Source organism: Chiloscyllium plagiosum, chromosome 1, assembly GCF_004010195.1.
Source record: "Chiloscyllium plagiosum isolate BGI_BamShark_2017 chromosome 1, ASM401019v2, whole genome shotgun sequence".
NCBI lineage: Eukaryota > Metazoa > Chordata > Chondrichthyes > Orectolobiformes > Hemiscylliidae > Chiloscyllium > Chiloscyllium plagiosum.
This window is the reverse complement of record NC_057710.1, coordinates 130,587,859-130,614,890: the sequence shown is the minus strand read 5'-3', so window position 1 is coordinate 130,614,890 and position 27,032 is coordinate 130,587,859. Positions and strand designations below refer to the sequence as shown.

The following is a 27,032-nucleotide window of genomic DNA, read 5'->3' as shown; positions in this document are numbered from 1 at the left end:
TCTCCCTATAGCTCAAATCCTCCAACCCTGGCAACATCCTTGTAAATCTTTTCTGAACCCTTTTAAGTTTCACAACATCTTTCCAATAGGAAGGAGACCAGAACTGCATGCAATATTCCAACAGTGCCTAACCATTGTCCTGTACAGCCGCAACATGACCTCCCAACTCCTGTACTCAATACTCTGACCAATAAAGGAAAGCATACCAAACGCCTATTTTACTATCCTATCTACCTGTGACTCCATTTTCAAGGAGCTATGAACCTGCACTCCAAGGTCTCTTTGTTCTTGTTTACTGATCAGTACCTTGTGATGCAACAAAGAGGCAACCACACAAGTCATTTGACTAGATGATAACGTCAGGTTTCCTTTCCTGAACTAAATGGGTTTCAGTCCATAAATTACTACATTTGTTGAAATTAATCTCACAATTGTGAGTATTTCGAAGTTTGAACCTCTAGAAAGCTAGCTGGCACTAAATTAACAGCAGGTAAATGCCGGAGAAGAGGTGAAAGTTGCTATCATGACATCAAAACAGCACATACAGGAAGAGGCATAGATTATTTTGCTGATGAAATTCATTCACTTTTCATCCGGTATCCTCACTCCATCTGTCTGTCTTAGTTCTCAAACCTTTAATAACCTTGCCTAGCAAAACTCAATCAATCTCAGTTTTTACATTTTCAATTCACCAAGCCTAGAAAGCTTTGATAGAAGCTTCAGTCCAATATGCTTGCACCAACCAGACAACCCAATCTGACCAAGTCCCATTTGTCAGCATTTGGCCTATGTCCCTCTCAACCCTTCCTATTCATATACTCATCCAGATGCCTTTTAAATGTTGTAATTGTACCAGCCTCCACTACTTCCTCTGGCAACTTGTTCTATATACCATCTGCGTGAAAACGTTACCCCTCTTTTTAAATCTTTGCCCTCTCACCTTAAACCTATACCCTCTGGTTTTGGACTCACCTGCACTGGGAAAAAGATCTTCGGTATTAACCCTATCTATGCCCCTCATGATCTTATAAACCTCTATAAGATCATCCCTCAGCCTCTGACACTCTAAGGGAAGAAAGCCCCAGTCTATTCAGCCTCTCCCTATAACTCAAACCCTCTAGTCCTGACAACATCCTTGTACATCTTTTCTGCACCCTCTAAAGTTTAACAACATACTTCCTACAGAAGGGCAACCAGAATTGTACACAGTTTTCTACAAGAATCCTTCTACAATTATATTCTGTGTCCTATTATCACATCCGTTTTATAGATTCTAAGATTTGTTCTATGACTGATATTAGGCATCAATTCACATTTTTAGCTTTCCCTCCTTTCTTAAAGAGTGGGAAAGACACCACATTTTACAAAAAACTGCTCAAGATAAAACCTCATTGATAGTGATTGACTAACTAATAGGATGCAGCTAATGAGGATAAATGGGTATTTTCAAAATGGAGAATTGCAACTAACACGAAAGACACAGGAATTTATGAAGAGGTCTCAACTATCTACAATCAAAATACCAAATCTGCAAAGGAGCAAGCTACTTGCTGATACTCACTGTTTGGGTCCTGACTTAATTATAAAACATGGAAAGCCTGTGACAGAATATGTCATCAACGAGTCTTAGTAAAATTGAGTTAATGGGGGTCAAGTAAAAGCTCTGCTGGGTGGAGTTAGAGCACCAAACTCCCATTACCCTTTATGTGACAAAGGCCTTTGTTACTCTGAATGGCAACACACTAATTTTAAGGCTATGTAGTGTTATTCCAGAATCAATGGCAAGCAAAATAACTTATCTTTATCTGGACTATCAAATCCTTTAATAATCATAAACATTTCAATTACATCACACTTTAATCTTCTATACTAAATAGAATACAAGCCTTGTGTTTGCAACCTGACTTAATAATTTCCTCTCCCATTTAGCACCCATATAATTCTTGTGAATCTGCATTGGACTAATTCCAAATGCAAACTGTCCTTTTTGAAGGGCAGAACTGTTAATAGTACTCTAAATCATGTCCAAGCAGAGCTTTATAAAGCAGTAGCATAACCTCCACTACTTTATATTCCAGCCCTTTTGAAATAAAGGTCAACATTCCATTAGTTTTGTTAATTACATGTTGTACATGTCTGTTAGATTTTTGTGATTTCTGTGCTTGGACTCCAAAATCCTCTCTGTTCCTGCTCAGTTCTTAGCTTCTTACCCTTTCGAAAATACCCCGATCTATCATGCTTATGTCCAAAGTGAATGACCTCATAATTTTCTACTCTGAACTCCACCTGCCACTTTTGTCTACTTACTTAATCTATCAATGCCACTTTCTGTCTTTCTTCTTCCATTTACTCTATGTACTGTGTCCATTAACTTGGTCCATCAACAAATCTCAATATACTGCTCTCAATTCCTTCATCTAAATCATTTATAAACAAAATGAAATGTTGAGTCCCAGGACCATTTGACACTACCAGTCACATTCTGCCAAATGGAGCTTATTATTTTCACTTCTCTCCTACTTCTTAACTGATTCCCTACCCACGTAAATAGACTTCCTCTAATTTCATGTATTTTCTGTTTTTAGTAGTCTTTTACATGTAAATTTATGAAATGCCTTATTAAAATCCACATTAATAACATCCATTAATAGCTCAGTTTCTATCATGCTACCTACTACCACAAAATGTATAACTGCATTCAGGATACATTACGTACCTTTTACAAGTGTCTGACATCTGCCTTTGGTCATATCTTATTCGTCCAAGTATTCTGTCGCTTTGGGCTGAATCTTTGACTAAGTTTGAATTTTTTGGAGAAATTTCCATTGCGAGACCCAGTGAGTTTTCTCACTGTACCTTATCAAGTTTGCCACATTAACTACCTTGCCTGCCCTAAGACTAATTGCATTATCTTAGCACATGCCATTCCCAGCATACCTCACCACTCGAGACACATTCACCAACAATTGGCATCCCTTGTGCTAGCACCATCTTTAAAAAGGTTGCTATGCACCCAAAATAAGCACAGGCATTCCGAACTTACCCTGATTATTCATGGACAGTCTCTGAACTTGTCCAAGAAGGGATATATGCCATATGATTCTCTGACAGCAACCTGGGGGTTCTGGTCGAGGGGGTGGTGCAGCAGAGTGCCACACCACCAGATACTAGCAGCCTGGCTGAAGAATACCTCCTTGATCAATGTCATCTCTACAGTCCAGAACACCGGCCAGCAGGCATTATGAAGATCAGTGACCTTCATTGCTGTGCCAGGGCTTAGAGTTACACTCTTCTGTCTACCTTTTGTAGGCGAACGTGAGAACGGCAGATGCTGGAGATCAGAGTCAAGATTAGAGTGGTGCTGGAAAAGCACAGCAGGTCAGGCAGCATCCGAGGAGCAGGAAAATAGATGTTTTAGGCAAACGGCGATTCTTCCCAGTCCTTGGATGCTGCCTGACCTGCTGTTCTTTTCCAGCACCACTCTAATCTTGTCTGCCTTTTGTGTCTGTCTCTCATTACATGCGCGCGCGTGCGCGCGCGCACACACACACATACAAAGACACACCTCTCCCTTTGTTCACCTGCATCAGGACTGTGTCACCCACTTCAAACCCAGAGTCCCTTCCTTTCTCTCATTACAAGAGAGGGCTGATTTGAAGATGCCAGTGTTGGACTGGGGTGTACAAAGTTAAAAATCACACAACACCAGGTTACAGTCTGAAGGGTTTATTTGGAAGCACTAGCTTTCAGACCACTGCTCCTTCATCAAAAGGGCTGAAAGAGCTCATACTGGTGGAGGGTTGCGTGAGACCACTCACTTCACACTACTTCTAACTTCTGGCCATGATGCCTTCTCTCTCTGGTGTCCTGTGGATTCTGTCAGCACGTCCACCATGTCCATGGTGGAATGGCCAGCTCCTCAAAAGCTACATTCTCATTCTCTGAGGATAATACTGTCAAGGCTTTAGAGAAAGCATCAGCAAGGCTACCTCCCATACATGCCCCCAGCTGAAATACCGGTACCTCAGTGGGAATGTGAGGCTACGAGTGCAGGAGCACAGTCTGCTGATCACTGTGTCAGCTCTGCAGTTGGTTGAGGAAGAAGCAGCCCAGGCAGCTGGTGCTCACAGGACTGCCGGAGACCAGGTACCCGCTCAGGCCCAGACAGGACAGGGCCCTGTGCACCAATTCATCCACATGCACTGGGAGGCAGATAGCTTTGTTGGAGGCAATGGTCTTTATTGACCAGGAACTGCTTCGGTGCAGTAGGTCATGCAGAAATTTGCCTGCCTGTAAGGACAGTTGTCTGTTGTCATGGAGAAAGAGGTCCCGATCCCCTCCGGTATTCTGCACTGCCACTGGTCCTCAGAATTGAAGGCGTGGTGACAGAGAGGGGCAAAGAAACCTGGTGCACATGTCAGGTGCCCCTTGCTTATCAGGAGTCAGGGCAGTGAGAGGAAACAGCAGCTGAAGGAGCAATCACATAGCACCCTCAGACATCTCCACTCAAGACACTCCAATAGGTGGCCAGGCACTCCACCTCCAGCCTGCCTGCTCCCTCTCGGCCTTTGGAGCCCATGCCCAGGAGGGTCAACTTACAACAGGCAAGAAGACCCTCAGCATCTCAGGGCTGCCCAGATACAAGCACCCCCCACAATGGCTAGACCAAACTTTCAGGGCCAACGGAGTCCATTGCCCCTCTCTCCTCTGCTGCAGAGTGAGGGAGTATACTGAAACAGCGTAGAAAGGAGAAGAAAAAGAAAACTTATTGAGGGAACCCAGTAGCATGAATGACAATGCAATGCTTTCGCACCTTTTTGATAAATGTCACTGACTTCAGTGGTTGTTTGTCTGTCTTTGAAGCCGCCAGTGGTGTTGTTACCGCGTGAAACATAGCTCATGGCCACTTACGTGATGTCCCAGAGACAGAGCTCTGTGGTGATAGCTTTCTGCAGCATCTAGAAGCAAGAGACAGAAAGCAATAGGAGTTGGTGACTCCTTTGAACATCCCAATTCTTTCGTAGCCTCTGCATCAGAAGGTGTTGGTGTCAATGAGTTTCTTATTGTCTGGGGAAGGGAGAGGTGCAGCAAACAGGAGGGAATACATTTAGATGGCCATGAATTAAGGACCCCACACTGTGTCCTGTCCAGTGCAAGGATCTGTATATAATGTTCTTTCCTTTTATTAGGCTAATCATGGCGGGTCCTGCAGCGCGCTCTCACAGGTTGAGTTAAGGTATGATCACAGTTATTTTCTTTCTCATTTCACACGTGAGATTTGCTGCCTGATGGATGGTGAAAGCGAATGCTCCTCAGCCAGTAGCTTGCATGCTCAGAGTCTAGGTTTTGGTGAGACCACCCCTTTTCCTGGTATCAATTGCCATAAACCCAACAGGCTCTGCAGGATCAATTCTGGCTACCTGCATGGGCCTTCACCTGCCCACCTTTTCCATTCAGCCCCTGTCCTGCCACATGATATGACCATTGCAAGTGTGATCATCTATTTGCTTAATCTCCACCCCCTGAAGCCAGGAACTCCTGACCTTAGATGAATTCTCCCCCCTCCTCTATGTTTGACCCCCATTCCTATCCATGCCTTACATGAACCCCTCCCCTTGCAAATTCTGTTGCCCCCTCCCCCCACAGCTTTCCCTTTCATTTCTGCTGAAGGGCTGACCATGGCCCACCCACTTGTACAATCCAACTAGACTGCCCCAGACAAGGAAGTGTCCAAACCTCTAACTGCTGACTATACATTTTCCTGACCGTGTTCACCCGAGCTTCCAGACTGGCTGCTATGGAGCCTCAAAATTGACCAGACTCCCAGACGACAGAAACATGAGTACTGACAAGAATACCCTAATGGGACTCTGCACTGCGGCCAATCCCTTGGACATGTATCAGAAGCTGCCTTTGGTGTACTGCCTGAACTCCCCTGACTGATGAGTGTCAGCATGGACTTCAGTGAGACTGCTCCTCTGAAACTGAGACTTGGCTCCCTGCTTGCTGCACACACTCCCTGCAGGCTGCTAGTCTGTTGGAGCAGATGTGAGATTGATATAGCACACTGCAAAATGTACTTATCTCAGGACTGTTGGGCTGCATGACAAGCTACCTGGTTCTATGAGAAAATGAGGACTGCAGATGCTGGAGAAGCACAGCAGGTCAGGCAGCATCCGAGAGCAGGAGAATTGACGTTTTGGGCAAAAGCCCTTCACCAGGACTGCACTAACCGGCGTGGCAAGGCATGGATAATACAAGCATGTAGGTAGGCATGATGAAAGTGAGTGCTAAGAGACCACACAAGCTGCCCTGAGATGCAGCGTACTCCAGCTGAGGAGCTGGATGCTAATCTGTGCACGCACACTGTCCCTGCTGCTGCCTTTCATTGCTAGTTGATAGTGCACCCTACATTGCAAATCTGTGCTTTTAGGGCACCCTGCCAGTATATCAGAGAAGTACAATGACAGTTATGAGGGGTTGGCAAATGCCAGTGTCCATGAATGAGGGGCACGTGGATCAAGTTCAACATGGAGTTGCTTCAGAGAAAGTAACAGGCTGAATCTCCTAAGTACCTGCTCTGACTTCCGTGGCAAGTTTTCTTGATGTCTAGTTCATTTGGTGCTTTTGGTCAGATAGAAAGGTGAATATGAATGATGTGTGTTCAGCCGCCAACAAGGCGTTTAACAAGTAACAATCCTTTATATCTGGTAACTTGCTGCACCGCGTCTCAAAAACATAAAAATGCTCTTTGTATCGAGATGGGCCTCCTCTTGTCTGATTCTGCCACAAATCTAACCATTGCCCATATTGCTCAGGGCCTTATAAGATTCAGCCCATTGTGCCTAATGAGAGATTTAAGTAACTTCTCCATAACAGCTGGCACACTAATAGGCCAATTACTTGCTCATTTAAAACAGAAATGCTTGCATTCAAAGAATGTTTTTTTTTCTAATGACAGCAGGGTATGCTAAAACACTTAATAGCCTGTGATGTACTTTTGAAGTGCAACCATAGTTTTCAATTGTTCTGTGTTCAGTTATGTCACTGTGATAATTAAACTCTGCTTACTGTACTTGATTGGTTAAGCCTGGTTGTCAACCCAGAGCTGTATTAAAACAGACACTCAATAAAAAAAAACCTAGAAGCTGGAGCTGGAAAAAGCACATATGCAGACATGTTGTGAATGCAGAGATATTTCAAGTCACTATAAATAACCAGTTACACACTTCAAAACTAGTGTCATCTCTAATTGCTATTAGGAAAATCAAATGAATAAAATACACAACAAATTCATAAAATACACAACATTATTCACTGTTATAACGTCAGCAGAGTGTCAGTCAATTTGTATAAAGGCCCACAAATGTCTCTCAGCATTGTGGTAATCGCCAAATAATCTGTTATGTGAAATTCATTGAGGGGTAAATACCGGCCATTAAATAACTTGCGGGCTGTTTTTTTTTAAATAGTGCCATGGATCTTTTCCGTTTATCTGAAAGAGTAGATGGGGCCTTTTCTTAACATTTCATTTAAAAGATAGAATTTCCATCAGTGCAGCAGTCCCTCGGTATTTCGCTGGACTGTCAGCTTGGATATGTGTTTACACAGAGCTCAAATCTTGGAATGGAACTTGAACCCGCAGCACTCTGACACAGAGACTAGAATGTTAATAATTGAACCACGAGTGACAGCTATTTTCCCTGGTCTATCTACCTTTCCTTTCTTAAACTGTCAACTGATGCTGCCTGGTTTCCAATCCAAGAAGACAATTACTGAACTGAGAGTTTTGGAGGACAATGTGAGTGAATCAAAATTAATTGAGTTAATTGAGCTTCACTGAGTTTATAATACAGCTGTAGGCATTCTGCACCTGAGCTATGTCAGCATTTACGTTCCAAATAAGCCTGTTTCTACCCTCTTTGATTTCGCCCCATCATTACATTCTCCTTATCCATCTTTCCGACTCTGTTTACTCGCCTTCTCTTCAGGAATAGTCAAAGTGAACAGCACTTGCAGTCATGGATTCCATATTCTTACCATTCTTTGGGTAATGAAATGATTCTTTTTTCATGAATCCACTTTTGTTTTGTTAGTGACTGTAATATGCTGATGCCTTCTAGTAACCAATTCTCGCAGTAATAAGGATTTTGTTAATATATGTCAACTCGATGGATCTTTCATTGTCTTAAATCTTTCTAACAGTGACTCCCTGCCCCCTCTTTTCTAGTAAAAAGAACCTCATCCTCTTCAGTCTTTCTTGATCAGTATGTGCTGTCAATTCTGCTATTACCCTTGAGACTATTTTTTGTCTGTCGCTGTATATCCTTTTCATCATGTGGAATCAAAAAATGTGCCCCATGCACATATCCAAAGTTTAACACAGCTTTAACATAACTTATTTGATTTCAATTCTCTCACTCTGAAAATCAACCGTAGTGCTTTATAACCCCTTTTTAGTCCCTTATTCCCTGACTTTACTATTTTTAATTATTTCTAACGGCACTATTTGATCTCTTTGCGTCCCTGCACTGTTTTGGGCTCATATTAGGCAAGCAGCAGCTAGACTGATTAGTTTTCACACCAAAATGCTTTTGCTCACGTTGCAAAATTATTTTATGTCCTCTCCTATTCTTTCAGTCTTCCTTATATTAACTATACTACTGCATATATTCGGGTAATAGTCACATTTTTTTGACTACTTTTTAAGGTTAAATTTATGAGGTTGACTATTACATGGATACTAATTTTGAGGGGCTGAAATTTGTGCCTGTCAAAATTCACACTGTATCATTAGCAGAAGCCCAATTGATTTGTAAATGAATGAAGAGAAAAAAGAATTACGGTAATTCTGAAAACTTGGAGCGGAATAGAACAGCTAGCATACTGGAAGATCAGGAGCAGAGTGGAACAACCGGCAGACTGGAAAGCTGGAGCGGGACATGACAGCCGGCACACTGACTCATAAATGTTGATCTGCGATCTGTGAAGAACTAGGGCTGACTTTTACGTGAGATCAACTATTACTTGCGTGTATACGATACGTAATTTTGTGACAATTGTATATTTTGAAGTTGTACTTCCAATTCTCAAATCTTAAGTTACAAAATGAGTAACGGCGGTCCCAGCACCAATCTTGGGAACATCCAAATCTCACTTTTTCATCCAGTTGATTAGCTACCTTTAACCTCTGCTGTTGGTAACCAGCTCACCGTCCATTATGCAATCTGTCCCTCACTCCACAAAATAAAATGCATAGACTGGATAGAGTAGATGGGGAGAAACAGTTTCAACTTGTAAAATGAACGAGAGAGCATAGATTTAAAGTGATTTGTAAAAGAAGTAAGGCTGAAGTGAGGAAAAGCCTTGTTGTTTAACTCAGTGAATAGTTAGGATATGGAATGAACTGCCTGGAAGTGTGGTGGAGATAGAGACAGAAAGTGCTGGAGAATCTCAGCAGGTCTAGCAGCAACGGTGAAGAGAAAGCAGAGTTAATGTTTCAGGTCCCGTGACACTTCTTTAGAACTAATTGTAGCTTGGAAAAGGTTGGTGGTATAAATGCTGAAGATGGGGTAAGGGTAAATGGTAAATGAAGATGGACTCCAGAGAGAGAGAGAAAGCAGATAAAGAAATGGGTACAGGTCAGCCAGGGAGAATCAATAGCTGCTCGTATGAAACTAAAGGTGGTTAATCAGTGGAACTCATTGCCACAAAAGACTCTGGAGTCCAAGTCATTGAGTGAATTAAAGACAAAAATAGATAGGTTCTTGATTAGAAAGAGGATCAAAGGTTACAGGGAGAAGACAGAAGAATGGGCTTAAGAAACATATCAGCCATGATTGAATGATGTAGCAGCCTCAGTGGGCTGAATGGCCTAATTCTGCTTCTATCAAATGGTCTTATTCATCTCTAATTTATCTGAATATTTATGATTGCAATCTTTTTTGACTCGGGTCCATCCACTCCAAATTTGATTCATTTATTAATTTTCTCTCCATTAAAAGTTTACTTGCTGATATTGTCAGGACCATTTGTTTTTATTTTTGTGTTTCTAAAAACTGGGCATTAAGATGCAAAAGAAGTGTATTAAAAACAGTGTTTGTATCGTTTTACAAGCAATTAACCTGCTACTCATGGCAGACAATGTAAATAACTGTTTAAACAGGCAGTAATTCAGATTGCAGATAATATAGAGCCGAAAGCGTGTACTGTCGTAACTCTTGTGCAACAAGAAGCTGTTTAATCTGTGGGTTAGTGATAGTTATCAGTGACAGAGAAATTTTGTTTGCTGAGAACATTGTGATTGGCTCTTGGGTGGAGAGTGTGTTGCCGGAAAAGCACAGCAGGACAGGCAGCATCCGAGGAGTAGGAGAATTCCTGCTGAAGGGCTCCGGCCAGAAACGTTGATTCTCCTGCTCCTCGGTTGCTGCCTGACCTGCTGTGCTTTTCCAGCAACACCCTCTCAACTCTGATCTCCAGTATCTGCAGACCTCACTTTCTCCTGGTTCTTGGGTAGCTGAGCAGCTTGGAGCTGGAAATAAATCACACAGAGAATGAGAGAGGAAGAGAATTGTATACGTCTGCTCCCAGCCCAGAAGCCAAGCGTTACATACTCAGTTTAAAACCTGAAGAAAACCAGTTTTTTTTTCCCTACAGCAGGTGCTGTAAGCTGTGACTCTTGAACTGAAAAATCAGAGTCATTTTCTCAGCGAACTCTACTTCTTACAAACTCATGGAATTATCCAGAGAAAGATATCTGGACAACAAGGGGTGTGGCCAGCCAAAGAAGGATCATCTCAACATTGGAACCAGGAAGCAAAGATCATTCAACTGTCATTTCAGTTTTTCTACGTTTGCCAATAATCTATTTTCCCTATTTGTTTCTCTGTATCTATATGTCTAAGTGGTGTTTATATAAAGGGGATTAGTGTTAGTAGTGAAAGTTATCAGTGTACCTGTAGCTATAATCTAATCACTTTGGTATAAAGAACAAATTTTGTGTAGTATAGAAACCTGGTCCAAGCTTTATATCAACCTTGGTCTGAAAGTCAGGTAAATTGGGGTGCTGAGCATATTTTTAAAACCATGTTGACATTTAGTTTGACTCTGGGAATGGTGGGACTTGATTTAGGTGCACTCTCACCATGGGCTGTAAAAATAGTTCAAAAATTTTTGAACATTTGTTTTAGTGCCAAGCTAAATGATATCCCTGAAAATACTGAGAAAAGACAACCAACTATTAAGTATTTCAGCTATTTTGCAGTCATTACTTGCAAGTTCATCTTTCACATCCCTGAGACCCCCATTCCCTACCTGACATTCTTTTGTTAGTCATGCATGTATAGAATGCTGCAGGTTTCTTTGTATCATCTTATGGCTTAATATTTGAAGTTCCTCTTTACTTTCTTAATTATCTTTTGAATTCCTTTCAAACCTATTTGTCATTTTCGTTTGCAGTGTCTTTGCAGTTCCTTTTGCCAATCTTGCCTTTGTTTGTGCATTTAAGATGTGTGTTCACTTTTATCATTAAGTATTTAATTATCCATGTTGTATTATTATTGGCTAGCTTGCTGTCTGTTTTTTAGGGGACTATATTCTTCCTGAACTTTATTATTCCATTTTCTTCCTGTGAAAATGAGCTTTATTTGCAATAAATTCTATTACTCTTTACCTTACCTAGGCCTTGATCACTCATAATTTTAAATCCAACTGTTATGTCACCATTGCTTAGATGTTCCCTGTACTTGCTTCTTGTACCTGCTGGGATTCATTTCCCGTGACTATATCCAGCTATGGTTCTTCTTTGGTTGGCCAGTGCACTATGTAAAAGTTTTTCTTTATCCTGTTTTTTTATTTGCAAACTTGTTTAGATGCAGCTCCATCTCCAATATTATTAGTCAATCTTATTTATTCATTTCATAAACATTGCTCACCAGCCTTTTTCATGCCTTAGTGACTGCACAATATCCCATTAACATTATAGATCTCTTGTAATCCTTTATCTCAAGCTTTACAAATTACTTTCCATTTTTTAATGTTAGTCATGTCCTTTCTTTTTCTCCCCTACTGCTACTAAGTTTTCTGTAATTTGTACAGTACCTCCACCCTCCATTACTTACCTAGCCGTTATTTTATGTCTAGTAATTATTTTGTACTTCTCTAACTGTATTTGTCCCCTAACGCTTTAAGTTTCTCTTAATTCTCCTTGATCAGCATAATTTCTTAATACATATATCTCCTTTTGGTTATCTTCTGCCATATACTGGCTTCAGTTCTTCTCCCTCTGCCCACCATCCCTCCCAATTCCCAGTATGGTTCCAAAGAGCAAGCTTCTCTCTCTGGCATAGATTACTTGTGGAAGCATGCATTGTCCTGGGCTTCCAGTCCCCAGATGTTTGGAGACTAGACTTGCAAACCAAGATGCATATTGGGGCTTCATACATGTCTTGACCTCTGTGGGGATTCCCAATGATTCCAACTGGCAATGCCTCTGCTTCTCTAGACCCTCCGAAATTCTGAGTTAGAATCAGAAGCACTGGACAATTTTTGGCATATTTACTTGGTTAGACTAAAAAATTCCACTGACTAACTATGTAACCACACCTCCAATCACTCTCACTAACCACTTCCTCCCTCAATGACTCTGGCCTTGACTCCCAACCCATTTGTCACCTCTGCCACTGTACCATCCTACTCTCCAACAACAATATCTGCCTAACAACCAACTCACTTGCCAACCTACTGACCTACCACCACTGACACACTCTACCACTGCCATCATTGCCACTCTGACCTGTGCACTCCTACATAGTGCTATGCCTGTGGCTGCAGCCTAACTGGGGGAAAGGGTTGGAGGAAGACTTCAGAAGTCTTGACAGGGGACCTCAGAACAGTTTCAGCTGAAGCACTTTTGTATGGCTGGCAGCAGGAACACTGGTGGACTGTCAGTGGTAGGACCAGGAATGCTGCATGCTGGTAGAGAGGATGGTATGGATTTTGTTCTCACTTTGGAACCACCGCCAATCAGTCAGGTGGCACCTCAACCAATCCTCTCAGAACACAGTTCAGTTGATACCTATGAAATCTGAACAGATGATCCCTTTCAGCACTTAGAGTCCCATCAGTGATGGCAGCAGTTTAAGCTGAGATGAGCCTAGCTGGATTGCAAGGCGACAAGCAGAGATTTGATGACCTTTGTGTGACTTTCCTTGACAACACTGATATATTGGCCAAGACTGTCAGATTGAGGTTGGACTAATGCACTGACAGAGCGGGGAAATCCCTGTCGTTTCTCAGGGAGAGGCCTGATGGAATCAAATTCCTCAACCACCAAGGGCTTCCCACCAATCAGAGGCTAGCATATTTCCTCTGCTGCTGGAGATGCACACATCAGAGATTTAAGTCATGATGGCATCCCAGAGTGGAGGTTCAATTGCGACGAAGAAGTTGATACAGGTCTGCAGATGCATTAGGAACCAAGACACAGAGAGACTGTAGGCTGGGAGTCGTGAGAGGAGGGTGCACTGGGGTCCAGAGGTGAGAGCAGTTTTCAGCAGCCACCTTCCCCGAGGCCAGGACTTTGGATCAGTCACAGAGTGCTTAATTATAGAGAACCCTCCAAGGGGAAAACCTAACCGGATTTAATGGTTGACTCTCCAGATGCTGGAAAGCCATATAGCTTCATTTTAATAGCTAATGGTAAAAGTGGTAAGTCTAATAGAGTCAGGTAGATCAGCTCTGTATGTTTGACATACATTTGATTGAATTTGTTGATAGATGATGAATTGGGGTGTGGTGCATTCAGCAGAGTGAGAGATCGGTACCACCTTTTCAAAGGCAACTAGAGCTGTCAGTGTATGCTGGGAGTATATGTCCACTTCTGAGAAGGGAATTGCTAACAAGTGGCTTTATTTGATGCTGTAACCAAGTCCTGAAGACCAAGCTTATGACATTGGAAACAGATAGCCATGGAGTTCACTGACTTTACAATAAATATCTGGAGGCTTCAATTATGTTTACTTACTTAATTACACTCAATTAATCTACTTCAATTATGTTGTTAACTTTGTTTTAAGTTGGAAATATTTTACAGGTGAATGCATTAATATAATGGCTGCCCAAAAGTTTATTTCCACCCTATAATATTCCAATTAGGCACCCAATATATGTGTCCAAAGGCTCTGGATCTATATCTGAGAAACTTTGAGCCCACACTATGCGATCTGCTACCCTTATTGCTCCAGTTTCTTCTTTCGCAGAACACTTTTCCCAGCCATTTCTAACAACCAGAACAGTCAAAGTGTACTTCACCTTGTGGAAGTTCAAGTTAGCTTCAGTTGATCCTAACTGTGTACAAATCCAGACTCTGTGCTGAGTACACAGCCCATCAGCAGTTTATTTAATGTTGGATCACATGACATAAACATGGAGGAGAGCTAGCGGTACAAAGTTTACATGTTATCTGCATCACCACCATTGGGTGCAAGGTAACTTTATCCATCATGGAAGCCAGGCACACGAAATAGAGGAATGATATACTTACCTTGTCTGGTAGCATTCCTATTACACTATTGTCTTAGCCAATACTAGTGTAAAAGGTTGACTAATGACAGTCAAGTGTTAACTGTAGGACTTTTGTCATTTACCACAAGCTTCCCCTTATTGTGACACAGCGAGAAACCCCAAAACATCGCAATGTTGTTATAATTGTCTGGAATACAAGATGCTGACAAAATGAAGTTCTTGCAGGTATATATTTTGTATACTATCATATATCTATTTAAATATATTTTTAGTTCATTGAACTAAAGTAGTCTGCTATTTTTCTGTAGAGAATAAAATTCAAAATGATCCAAAAGCTCACATGCTCAGGTCTAAAATGATTGATGATTTCTTACACAATTCCATGCTGTGAATTTAATAATATTCATAATCAAAATAGCCTTGACAGGAGACAATACACAAAACAAATATTTTTGAACTGACAATATGTTTAGGTCTCTGACATTGTAAAAAGATGAGTTATTGAGTTTTCAGAATTGTCTTTGTAGTGTACACAACAATTGACAAAGTTACCCCTATTTGATCATGTATATAATTCTTAACAATGTTGCATCAGGTTAATTGCTTAGTATGAAATATCACATGGATTCTAAAGAAAATCCCTTGTATTTAAAAAAAAATGCCCATTAATTATTGTTCACCTAAAAATATGCTTAACTGAAAGGCCACTGAGTCAACCTAATATTAAATTTATACTCTGAAAATGTGTTAGCGTTTAACCAGGATCCCCTAAATAATGTCCTAAATTGACATTCTTTTGCTGTTCCCTTCTCTAGTGCAAAGTTCTGTATTCAGCTGGATTCTACTTGGTGTTCATTATGGATTCTTTCTACAGGTATTTTCAATTTGATTATAAAGGACAAATGGAGGAAATCTTTGTATGTATAATATTTTAAAAATAACATATCCTGTTGAACAATTACATTTATTACTCTTCATTTATGTATTCAACTTTTTTTAAAAATCAGAAGTATTTTACAGTTGCCCAAAAGTTTCTTTCCACCCTATAATATTCCAGCAGGCACTCAATATATTTTTCCTAATTGATATATATCTCTTAAATGACACTTACCGCATCAGATGCAAAAATAGAGTCACACATTTGCCAAGTTGAGAAGATTTCAGATCCGTTTAAAAATAATGGATGGGCCCCCTTTCCAGAATTCCTGACCCCATTTTCAGAGCTGACAATTCTTTACATGATAGAGTACAGGTAGTAAACTTTCATCTTGTGCCCCTGACCAAGCCAGCTCCACAGTGGGGGCAGGAATCTCCTAGCCCACCCCAGGTATTATCGAGTTTTGCCAGTATCTCCATGGCTTGGGTTGATAACCGCTCTGATGGGTTGTGAACCATAGTATGGGTTCAGGAACCTATTGAAAGGTAAGGTCAAAAGATCTTTCCCATGCTAAACAGCAGCTTCCCATGGCCCTCCAGCCAACTGATAATCCTTTGTCCATGGTCTTTGAAACTCTCCAAGCCAACTCATTGCAGTTCCATGGCCATTTGCCCAGTAGGTACATTGGCAAGTATGGAATTGCTAAGAGGAAACAAAACTCCCATTCAGAAACATCCTTTGAAGAAAAATTGTTTTCCTACAACATATAAATATGTCAGTTAAAATGGAAAATTATCAATAATGGATACTTAAAACACATATTAATCTTATTCAAATAAAAAGGAGAGATTGACAAAAGAGACCACAAAAGTAATAACTTGCTATAATCATTTGCAAAATTAACAATTAATTTCATTTGTTAAAACAGGTTCCTTGCTGAGCTAATACTTTCATTGGCCTAGACTCTAATTCAAGGATATATAATGAGAATAGTTGGATGTCATCAGACCATCTAGATTACTTACTCCAATTTCTCACACAGGCTTTTTGTTGTAACATTCACATGAGTATCCTGTGTACAATGGGAAAAGAGTTCCATGTACTTCTGGAGCATGTCCATATATGTGCTGCACAGGCAAAGTGTAATTTAGCTGTTCATAACCTCTTTCTGCCATTTGCAGAATGCAAATAATCATAAAAGAAATCATTGTTGGCCTTGCATTAGGGCTTAGAATTGCTTTTTTCAGTTCAAATTATCCTCTGCATAATTGTAACATTACATTTGTTTGATTTTTTTTCCTACCTGTCAGAAGGCAGTCAGTTGGCAACTCATCTTATGTTGGATTTCTTTGCTTAGCTGAAACAGCTCTTAGATATGAGCTAAGAATGGACGATTTCACCAGCATTAAATGCCAACCCCAATACTCTAATACATTCAGATGGTTCAGTTGAGGTCTGGCTAGTCTTAAATGTTTTCATTGTAAAGCTTTTTTTTGCCTCTGTTGTGAATATTTTATTGGTAACGGCACAATAATTATGCACAGCTACTGCCCAACCATTAGTATTGCATATTTTGCTATTTGCATGTTAATTTGCAGCTGTCTATGATTTAGGCCATCCAATGGTATACAACACGGAGCCCTGCGAATTAAATAGCTTAACCACCAGCAGTGATCATCTTGACCTTTACTGACAACTGCCTTATTTTCCATTGTTTGTAATTGGAGAAACATAATGAACCAAGAATTCATTAATTATAATTCCTGCTTCATATTTTAGTATAAAGGCTGATTAAATGTTAAAAGACTATTGCAAATTTAAAATCCTTTATGTAAGGCAAAAGGACATTTAAATATCGGGCTGCAATTAGCTAAAACATTGACAACACCTAAAAACAATCTTCGATTAATGCAGGAGACTGCGAAAATCTGACCTGAAATTCGTGGCACAGATAAAATTGTCCAGTATAAGTCTGTGAAGCAAGGGCAAGAGTGAAACATGCAAGAAAATCATTACTGACTGCAGGAGAATGGATCGTGGCTCTAATTTTCCACCTCACAAACAAGTAAGAATGACCTCGTCCAGTGTTTTGTTGTTTTCTCTGAAAATAATAAGTTTTTAAGCACTAAATATTCTCCTTCTGTTTTCAACATCTAAAAAAATCAATAAAACCTTATTTATTTTATTGATGCTTTCAATATATGAAAAAGTAGCTTTAATTTCCATGTCATTACATTTTATGAAAAGAAATGGGTTCTTGTTTCAGAATTTAAAAACTGCTAAAATGAGAACAAGAAAGCAACTGCAACTGCAGTTCTGATTTTACATCTTTGTCTTTTTAGTTCTGTTATTATCCTAACTAGGTCATTAATGTAGGTGTTTGGATAAAAATTCTATTATAAAAGTTTTCTTCTCTTTAGTTAAACAATATCATAAGAACATAGCAAATTGAAGCATTGATAAAAGCCCATGCATCATATTTAAATTCACTCAAATATTTAATCCCTTATGAAAATAAACATTTTTATTCATTCTTCCACATCAAAGACAGCTAACCATGTAATAACCACATCAAACAGTCAATTAAATGGAATTTAGGGGCCCAAATTGCGTTAACAGATTATAGATGCTGTCAAGCTGTAATAATACTATAATAAAAGCATTTTTATGCAAATCAACAAACATCAATTGAAATTCTAAGCACATTTATTTCAATATTTAGATGCAAGTCAGCTGTTTCTATTTTCAAAGTATAAAGGGCTGACTGTTCAGTTTACTTAATTGCACAGAACATATTCTCCTTTTACAATACATCTGCACCCTAAAAATGATTGGACCTGGCTCACTGAGATAAGATCCCTCTTTCCAGTGAAAATGGAGTCTGTTTTGAGATCAATACTAAGTTCAGATGGCTCTGCTATGTTCAGGTTTCTCTCGTGTGCCTTCTTAATTACCTGCTGCACCTACAAACCATTTTTTTGTGATTCATGCACAAAGGCACCCAGGTGCCTCTGCAGAGCAGCATGCTGCAATTTTTCACCATTTAGTAATAGTCCATTTTGCTGTTATTCCTACTAAAATGGATGACCTTACATTTACCAACATTGTGATTCATCTGCCAGCCTCTTACCCATTCACTTAACCTTTCTCTCTCCCTCTGCAGACTTCAGTGACCTCTTCATACTATGCTCTACCACTCATCTTACTGTCATCTGCAAACTTTGACACACCGTACTTCATCCTCAACTTCAAATCATCTATGTAAATTGTAACCAGTTGCAGTCCCAACACTGATCCCTGAGACACAAGACTCGCCACTGATGTCCAACCAGAAAAACACCCATATATCCCCAGTATTTGCTTTCTGTTGGTTAACCAAACCCCTAGTCATGCTAATCCATTACACGTTACACTGTGCACACCTTGATCTTATGCGGCAGCCTTTTGTTCAGCATTTTGTTAAATGCCTTCTGGAAAGCCAGATATTCCACCTCCACCAGTTCCCCATTATCCATCGTGCTCATAATGTCCTCAAAGAATTCTAGATAAACGTGTCCTGCCTTTCATAAACCTATGATGTGTCTGACCATTTATTTTAACTCTTCATGCTTCATGCCCCTCTTGTGTGCAGACCAAACCTGCATGCCACTAACTCTAAAATGAATGATAATAAAATATCTATAACCTTATATCTACTGCCATAATGGCAACAAGTTTTCATCAAGTTCCCTCTGCAGCTCTTAAGGTATTTGTTTTCTTCTCTCTGTACTGCAATGGAAATTGTGATAGCAGCCATCAGTTCTATCATGAAATTAGTTGTCTTCCAGTTCAAAACTGGAAGGAATAGGATCCGAGCTCTATGCAGAGTCCTCACCAGTACACCTTGGCAATCACAAGAGATTGTCTGACAAGCTTGTCAGTACCCTGAGAATTTTGGTTTGCATTCTTATCAGCTTTTTCCAGTTGGTCAATTTATCCTCTTTAGAATGCCCTGCACCAGAACACACCTCCCTGCTCACATTCTGTGGGGCTGGCAAACAACTCTCCAAGTCTGGCTACAGCACACCTGTGTCCAATGAATTATGACATGCAGATCCCAACTAAAATACAGTTCGGGAATCTGAGTAAGTGACTGTAATTTTCAGATTAGGTGACTGTGCTTATTTCTCAGAGACCTGGTTCAGCTCTTGCCCTTGCTTCTGAGGAGGATTTGTCTGGCCAGGTAATATTTCTTGAGTAGCTGAAGACCGAAAATTAAATGAAAACAATCATTACATTGAGAGTATACAGGTTGGCTTCTGGTATCTCATGCCAAGGTAAAAGCATGAGGGAGAGATGGGATTTGAGAAGGACTATACATCTGAAATAGACTGTAATTCTGAATGTTCTTGATGGCATTGCATTGCAAAGGCTTCATCCTCGAGCAGTATCTCTACAACAGGCTTAGGTGGTTATTGTGTTTTCTGGCTGCTCTGCTTTCTGTAGCTGTGGGCCACCATGTCTTTCAAAAGAGTAAAAGATGTTGGTGATTTTGTTTTATTGTGTTTGTGGTGAAATCTATTCTAAATGCAAGAAACTGCTGAAAGGCAGCAACGAGGCTATGATGCAATGCATAATATGGTGGTTTTTGTGGTGAGCAGGAAGGTGCTGGCTTTCTGTATGTGGTTGTTGAATACTTACAACACTGCTGCAGTCAAATCTAAAGACCAGACTCCATTAACTAGCATCCTGACCAGACTAGCCACTTGCAGACTACTGACAGATAAATGGCTTCTATCCTTTAAGTCTTCCAGTGTCATATCCAAAAACCTGAATTCTTTCTTTTCACTGTTTGACAATCTGGGGATCTTTTCAGCAAATTCCTGCAGAGATATCAACTGCATGTTTCTGACTAGTACAGCGTCCATTTCAGGAAGGGAAAGGGACAGCCTGTTGAGCATTCAGCCAGCAACAGCACAGCTGCACTCAACAGAACGTGACACCTATGGACATGAGGAGGCACTTTGAAGTTTGCATTCCTACTGCTGAAATTGAACCACGCGTGTTTAGGAAAGTGAATTGTAACCTCTGCAATCAGGAGGTAGTTCATTTATTGTGCTCCAAAGTGACAGTAGTACATTCAAAAGTGCAAGTCCCTTCAAAGCAATTCTGATCGCTCCTGGTTCTGAAATATAATTTTTGGGTTGAGACATTTGGAGGATAGGTCTAAATTAGCTAAAGTTACTTGCTTTGGTTATGTATTCCTGTGGAGATGTCAGCTAGCCTTTTTGGATTGTTTAAAGATAGGCATGAATGTCTATAAAAAGTGGATAAGGTGTTTGGAATGGTCAAGGTATCAAATTTTTCAAATAATCTGCCTTTTAATTTTACAGTATGAACAACCACCTTCAGTTGGACAAATCAGTGCTTCCAACTTCAATATGTGTTTATCAGCCTAAGGCTGAGGGTTGTCATCACAGGATTATTGTTGATTGACTGCTTCCACAGCCCATTATTACAGTGGATTGGGGCTGGAGAGGACTGTCATTTCACTGATTAATCGGTCAAAGAAGTTAAATGAAATTAGCTGTCTGTTATGGGGTGATTAATGCAAATGTTTGCTTTTATAAGGGATTAAGTATCAAAGGAAATGTTTGATTTTAAAATGGATTCAGAATGATGGGATTTAAATGTATTAAATGAGATTTTATCAATTGAGGTGTCTTTATGTAAAAATAGTAAAATCTTTAATGATAAAATAGGTTTGTTCTATTCCATCGTGACTTGACTTCTGAGGTCTATCCATGGTGAATACACGATGAGATGTCGGCTGTATGTATGGGTAAACCTGGTGAGTGGGGTCATTGATTAGCATGAGTCAGTATTAATTGGCACAGGGACGATATAGGGGAGTTCATGAGTTGACACTAAGGTGGCATGAAGAGTTTGAAGAGCCATGGACATGGGTGAGGGGCTGAAAAGGCATTTTGTTTTCTACAGAGCTGGTGGGCCCAACTTCAGTTAGTGCCCTTTTTCCCAACTTTGAATGTCTTACCATTTGGGGTACTTCTTCCTGAGTCAGATTTGTGGGGATGGGATTTTTTTCAACACTGAAGCAAAAAAACTCAATCTTCACCAAGTTTCTAACATCCCACTCTGTTTACAATGAATACTATTCATGTTAAGCTTAATGGTTATGCTTATCTTCGTGATACGTGATGAAATCTAAACTCACTGATTTTCTAAATTACAACTCTTTGACTAAATAGAGAGCAAAACTACAATTGTACTGTCAGTAAGGAGCTTCACTCATATGAAGAGTGGGCTAAAGATAAAAATCTCCAACGTTTTAGCCCTGTCCCCAAACTCTGTGCTTTTTGACCAGTTGCCATCTCAGTATTTAGGGGCAATGATTTACCCATTATACATAAGACTTGTGATGAATGTTTTATTGAATTGAGAGAAAATGTGACTAGCTGTGAACAGATGCATGGTGTCAAAGGTTGTCTTAATATTAATCAGGCCTAATACTTAGTTTAATTAATGTTTTAGTTGTGCAATAAATAATTGCAGCATTCTTAATTATCTACACATTTATGATAATTAATGAAATAATTATTCTTTAGAAACTAACTATTCAGCTCTAACCAGTAGACTGTTGTAACATTTCCTCACAATGCAATTATTACCTGATACCTATCGCAAAATATCAGAATTTATGTTTGGAGTGACAACTTTATAGGGTGATTTCTTTCTAATTCTGTTTCTTTATCTGGTTTCATTTTTTGGGTAGGTTGTTCTTTCTCTCATCATACATGTTTCTTCACTTTTGATTTATCTTAGTGTCCATTAGCATAAGTAATGGTTCATTACCATTTGTATTTATAATAAATTAATCACGTCTTGGAGTTACTTAGGTACCTTCGGGACTTGGAAAGTGTTTCTGGGAGATCTATATCTTTTTGAAATCCACCTCTTCATTTGCCTGACCGATGATTCTAAAGAACAGAACAGAGAATTCCACTGTTCAATGCTTGGGAAAGCCTGACGGTCGTTTCTTGTCCTTGCCATTTGTTCATCGTTTCTGTCGTTACTTTGATAATATAGATTTGGAAATGCCGCTGTTGGACTGGGGTGTACAAAGATAAAAATCACACAACACCAGGTTATAGTACAACAGGTTTATTTGGAGGGACTAGGTTTTGGAGTGCTGCTCCTTCATCAGGTGGTTGTGGAGTATAAGATCTTATTCTCCACAATGACCTGAAGAAGGAGCAGCGCTCCGAAAGCTAATGCTTCCAAATAAACCTGTTTGACGATAACGTGGTGTTGTGTGATTTTTAACTTTGATAATATAGGAAACATTGTGATGCTGAGGTGGTGGCCCCTTTTTGCTGGAAACTGTAGGTTCAAGTCCAAATTGATGGCCATGGAATATGTGTTTGTAACATTGCCAAATAAGGTGAGTATCAGCCAACACTCACATTGGCAGGTCATAAGAGTGGGAGAGATTCCTGATCAGCCACATAAGGGGGAAAAAATTGAAGTCTCAACCAAGTTTCAATGTGCAGGAAAAGGCGTATGTTTTAAGGACAATGTCATTTTGGTGTTGGGTTTTTAAAGAATTGTTTTAAAAACCAGTGTTTTAAAGAATGGTTGAACTTTTGAGAGCAAGTAACCAGCTGTCCATTGCAGGCATTGTTAATAACTGTTTAAACAAGTGGTAATTAATGTTAAGATTGCAGATGACCCTGGAGCCAAAAGTATGTACTGCTGCAGCTCTTAATGGTGACAAGAAGTTGACTTGCCTGTGGACTAGTTAACAATGACAATGATCTTTTGCTTGCCAACAACTTTGTGATTGATTCTCAGATGGTTGAGCAGCTTGGAGCTGGAAACAAGTTACAGAGAGAGAGAGAGAGAGAGAGAGAGAAAGAAATGTAGAAACTTCCTGATCTGTACAGTCAAACCTGAAGAAACCCAATTACTTTTCCTGCAGCAATAACTTTAAGCCATGACTTTTGAACTGATGAATCAGAGACAGTTTCTATGTCAATCAGCCATTCTATATTTCTTACAAGCTGGTGGAAATTTTCAGAGAAAGACAACTGAACAAGGGCCTGACCAGCCAAAGAAAGATCATCTTGGCATCAGAACCAGGAGGCAAAGATCACTAAATTGAAATTCCAGTTTTTTTCTAACTCCGCCCGTAATGTGTGTGTGTGGAAGATGACGTTTATAAGGGATTATAATTTTAGTTAGTCATGTTATATTTGAATATTTGTTTACCAATGGTCATAGTCTGTCTATCTATAATAAGTCACAACCACTCATTAGCACAGAAACCTGGTTCATGCTTTCTGTAAACTTTGGACTGAAAATCAGGTAAATTGAGGGAGAGGTACAACTCTGGGCTCAATTTATGGGGCACTATACCAGAGGGTTAAACAAACCTGCGGCTGGAAGATGTTGATGACACTGCCAGACGATGTTGACAATACCGCAGGACAAGTATTATTTGTTCACATTAACTGGTTTACCCTTCAAACAGATGAACTCACCAAACCTCTTATACTTTATCTGATTCACCATCGTTGGTTTATAACCTAATCATTGACTGTGGTGGGCACCACAACTGAGGTTGTTTCTGTCTTCAGCCAATATCCTGAACCACACTTCTCAAAAACCAACACTGGATGGCATTGGAAGAAGAAGCATTGCTCAATTTATTTCTTGCTCTTTCCAAAGTCTGGGGATGCTGTAGAAAGATCCCTGAGGAGACATCAAGAACATGAACCTTTAAAATTTTCCAGTTTTCTCTGACTACTCAGAAATACTCCATATGGTGAACTTATTTACTGAAACAACAACATCAACACCTTTAATTTATTTAGTGCCTTTAGCATTGTACTATGTGAATGTGAATCTGAGCTGTTGATGTGCTAAGTGATTATGTAGATCAATGTGGCCAATAAAGGGTGCACAGGAGTTTATGTGTGTTCAGTATAGGCGCTAGAGATTTGCATTGGCTCAGATGTATGGAGAGTGAAACACCAGCCAGGAGAGCATCAGGACAGTTAAGTCTGGAACTAATTGCAGGAGTTGTTTCCATGTGGGGCAGAACAAGACGATGGAGTAGATGTAGAATTTGATAGTCTTCGTGATGGAGAGGATATGGGGTCAGAAATCGAGGTCAAGTAGGATGTCAAAGATTTGAACAGTCTGGTTCAATGGTTAGATTTGATTTGATTTATTTGATTTGATTTATTGTGGTCACGTGTGCAGTACAAGCAGATCATAGTAAACAAGGACACACAGAGCATAGGATGCTTAGACAGAGTGAGGCATACAGCTTACACTGCACAGGAGGTGCAGGAAGCACAAGAGGGCTGGGATTAGTGTTTAGGAATCAATTTAGTGGTGAGAATCAAAGGCAAAGACATTTTGGTTCATTATTTAAGAGAATGAAATTTCTGATCATCATGTTAGATAGCCTGACAACACAGAATTCAAACAAGTTGCACTACAGGAACACACAGTATCAGATTTGGCATAAAAGCTTTTTTCTCAAATCAGTAACTTATGCATTTCAGAAAGACATACCAATATGTAGGATCCATGTTTTATTTTGAAAAAGTTATTCGAAAACAGGTTTGCATTTCTTCTGTTGGTGCTTGTACAACAGGGCAAGTCAGTAAAAATCAGCATTCTCTGGCTGCCTGACTCATTAATGTACTTCTGAAGGAAAGGTTCAGTTCATTGTGCGAGTTCATTACACTTACTTGGGGCATGAGCATGCATATTTTAATGAATAGGCTGTCCCTGTTATGCATAATAAATTGGTAATTATTAAAAGGATGATGAAAACCACATGTGGATTTACCCCTACTTTCTTTACAACAGTTCTACATCAAGTTGTAATTAGGTAGATACATCTTGTTTATTAGTCTGCAATATGTAATGAAAATGGTCTGATGTTCAGAGGGCAGGTTTGCAACATGAAGATCATCTTGAAGTGCAATTTTAATCAACAGGGAAAAAGTTTTTTTTTCTTATTTAACATAACATAATTGTGGTAATGAGCTCCAGGATGTACTACCATGATACAGAATGGAGAAAATAAGGTTCAATTTCACTGTATTTTCTTTTCCTGGACAATCTCCGAAACCAAGAAGAAATGATGCATGTTTTGTTATTCTTTAATTTGGAACCTGATTGTGTATGTTCATTGAACCTTGGATTGAATTATTTTTTCCCTGCAAGTGTGTTTAAATAATTTAATGAGTTCTACTATTAAGTAATTTTGTTTTGTTTTTAAACTATTGCTTCTTCTACATTTCATCCAATGCTGTGAAATTGGCTGTTATCAGTCTCAGGTGAAGTGAATAGGAAACAAAAACTGACAGTGACAAATTGTACTTTTCCTGGACAGTTTTATTCTGTAATAACTTCAAGTGGTCTGGATGGTGTAATAGTTTAAGCATTGTTCAGTGCTATTGGGAATTTGATTTGAATCCCTTATTGGAATAAATACCCATTGAGTGAAATCATTTTGCATTGACGTTCAAGGAGAATATCAAATTACTTCTAATTTGTTACTGCTAGGAATCAATCAGAAATATAGGTGCATAATTTTCTGATCGTTCATATAAATTAACAGAAAATTGTGTGCCAAATCTGCTTAAATTTTCAACATTTATTTCCACTGTGAAAGTCTCCCTGTCTAGCACTCAAAACAGCTCCTGAGTGTGGATCTGTAACCTTGAATTTTGTGCCAATTACTCCGAATGGTGTATTGATGTTACTGCACCAAAATAGTTGTTTCTGTATAATCTTACCAAAAGATGATATGTGTTCTAAATCTTTTCAGTGCAAGTTTATGTGGATTGATGTATGTGTAATTTACAGGCCAGGTAGAATGCATCAAAGTAATTGTCTATGAGGCTAATGGCAGGAAGCCTCAAAATATTACATTGTTAATAATAATGATATTGAGTTTAGATTTGTTCACAACATAAGACCAAAATTGATTAATTTGTTGAATATCAGTAGCTGAAATAAAAATATTTGTGATATGCTTTAAAATAGATGAAAAAAATAGTATGTTCAAGTTTTTTTGATCGCTTTGGGGCTACAGAAAATTGGAAGTTACATTTCAGGATTGAGTAGCCAATATCTTAATGTTTTGGGGCACAACTTGCATCGGCCCATATTGCAATTTCAGGAACAAAGAGAACAAAAATGAATTTATGAAAGGGAATTTAACAGCATGAATAGTTGCTGAGGTATGGTCAACAAGGAGTAGTGGATGATTTTCAGACTGCAAGGAAGTAAACAATGAATTCTCAATTGGAACCACTGCTCTTACTGAAATAAATTATCTGGGTTTGGGTATGGTGTATATCAAAATCTGTAGAAGGAAAAAATACCTGTGATGTGTAAAGAGGATGCTAAACAACTTTAAGAGAAAAAACAATAGATTGGACAAATAGATACTCAACAACTTTCAATGTGAGCTGAAAATGTGTTGCTGGAAAAGCGCAGCAGGTCAGGCAGCATCCAGGGAACAGGAGAATCGACGTTTCGGGCATAAGCCCTTCTTCAGGAATGAGGAAAGTTTGTCCAGCAGGCTAAGATAAAAGGTAGGGAGGAG

The 27,032-nt window shown here is 39.5% G+C and overlaps 1 protein-coding gene across 11 annotated transcripts in view; it reads left to right on the top strand.

Moving 5' to 3' along the window:
• The window catches only part of LOC122553234 (bifunctional heparan sulfate N-deacetylase/N-sulfotransferase 4-like), an 879,937-nt gene that overhangs the window by 436,947 nt on the left and 415,958 nt on the right, over window positions 1-27,032 (top strand). For 5 of the 11 annotated variants that reach the window (XM_043696825.1, XM_043696838.1, XM_043696832.1 and 2 more), the window contains 2 exons: window positions 15,339-15,397; window positions 17,315-17,465. The exons of 1 other annotated variant lie outside the window; for it this stretch is intronic. The gene's annotated coding sequence lies outside the window, so the exon portion shown is untranslated. Of the gene's footprint in view, window positions 1-7,686; window positions 7,802-7,862; window positions 9,011-10,578; window positions 14,749-15,338; window positions 15,398-17,314; window positions 17,466-27,032 lie in introns of those variants that run through there. 5 more of the 11 variants (XM_043696844.1, XM_043696860.1, XM_043696866.1 and 2 more) reach the window with 5 other exon arrangements.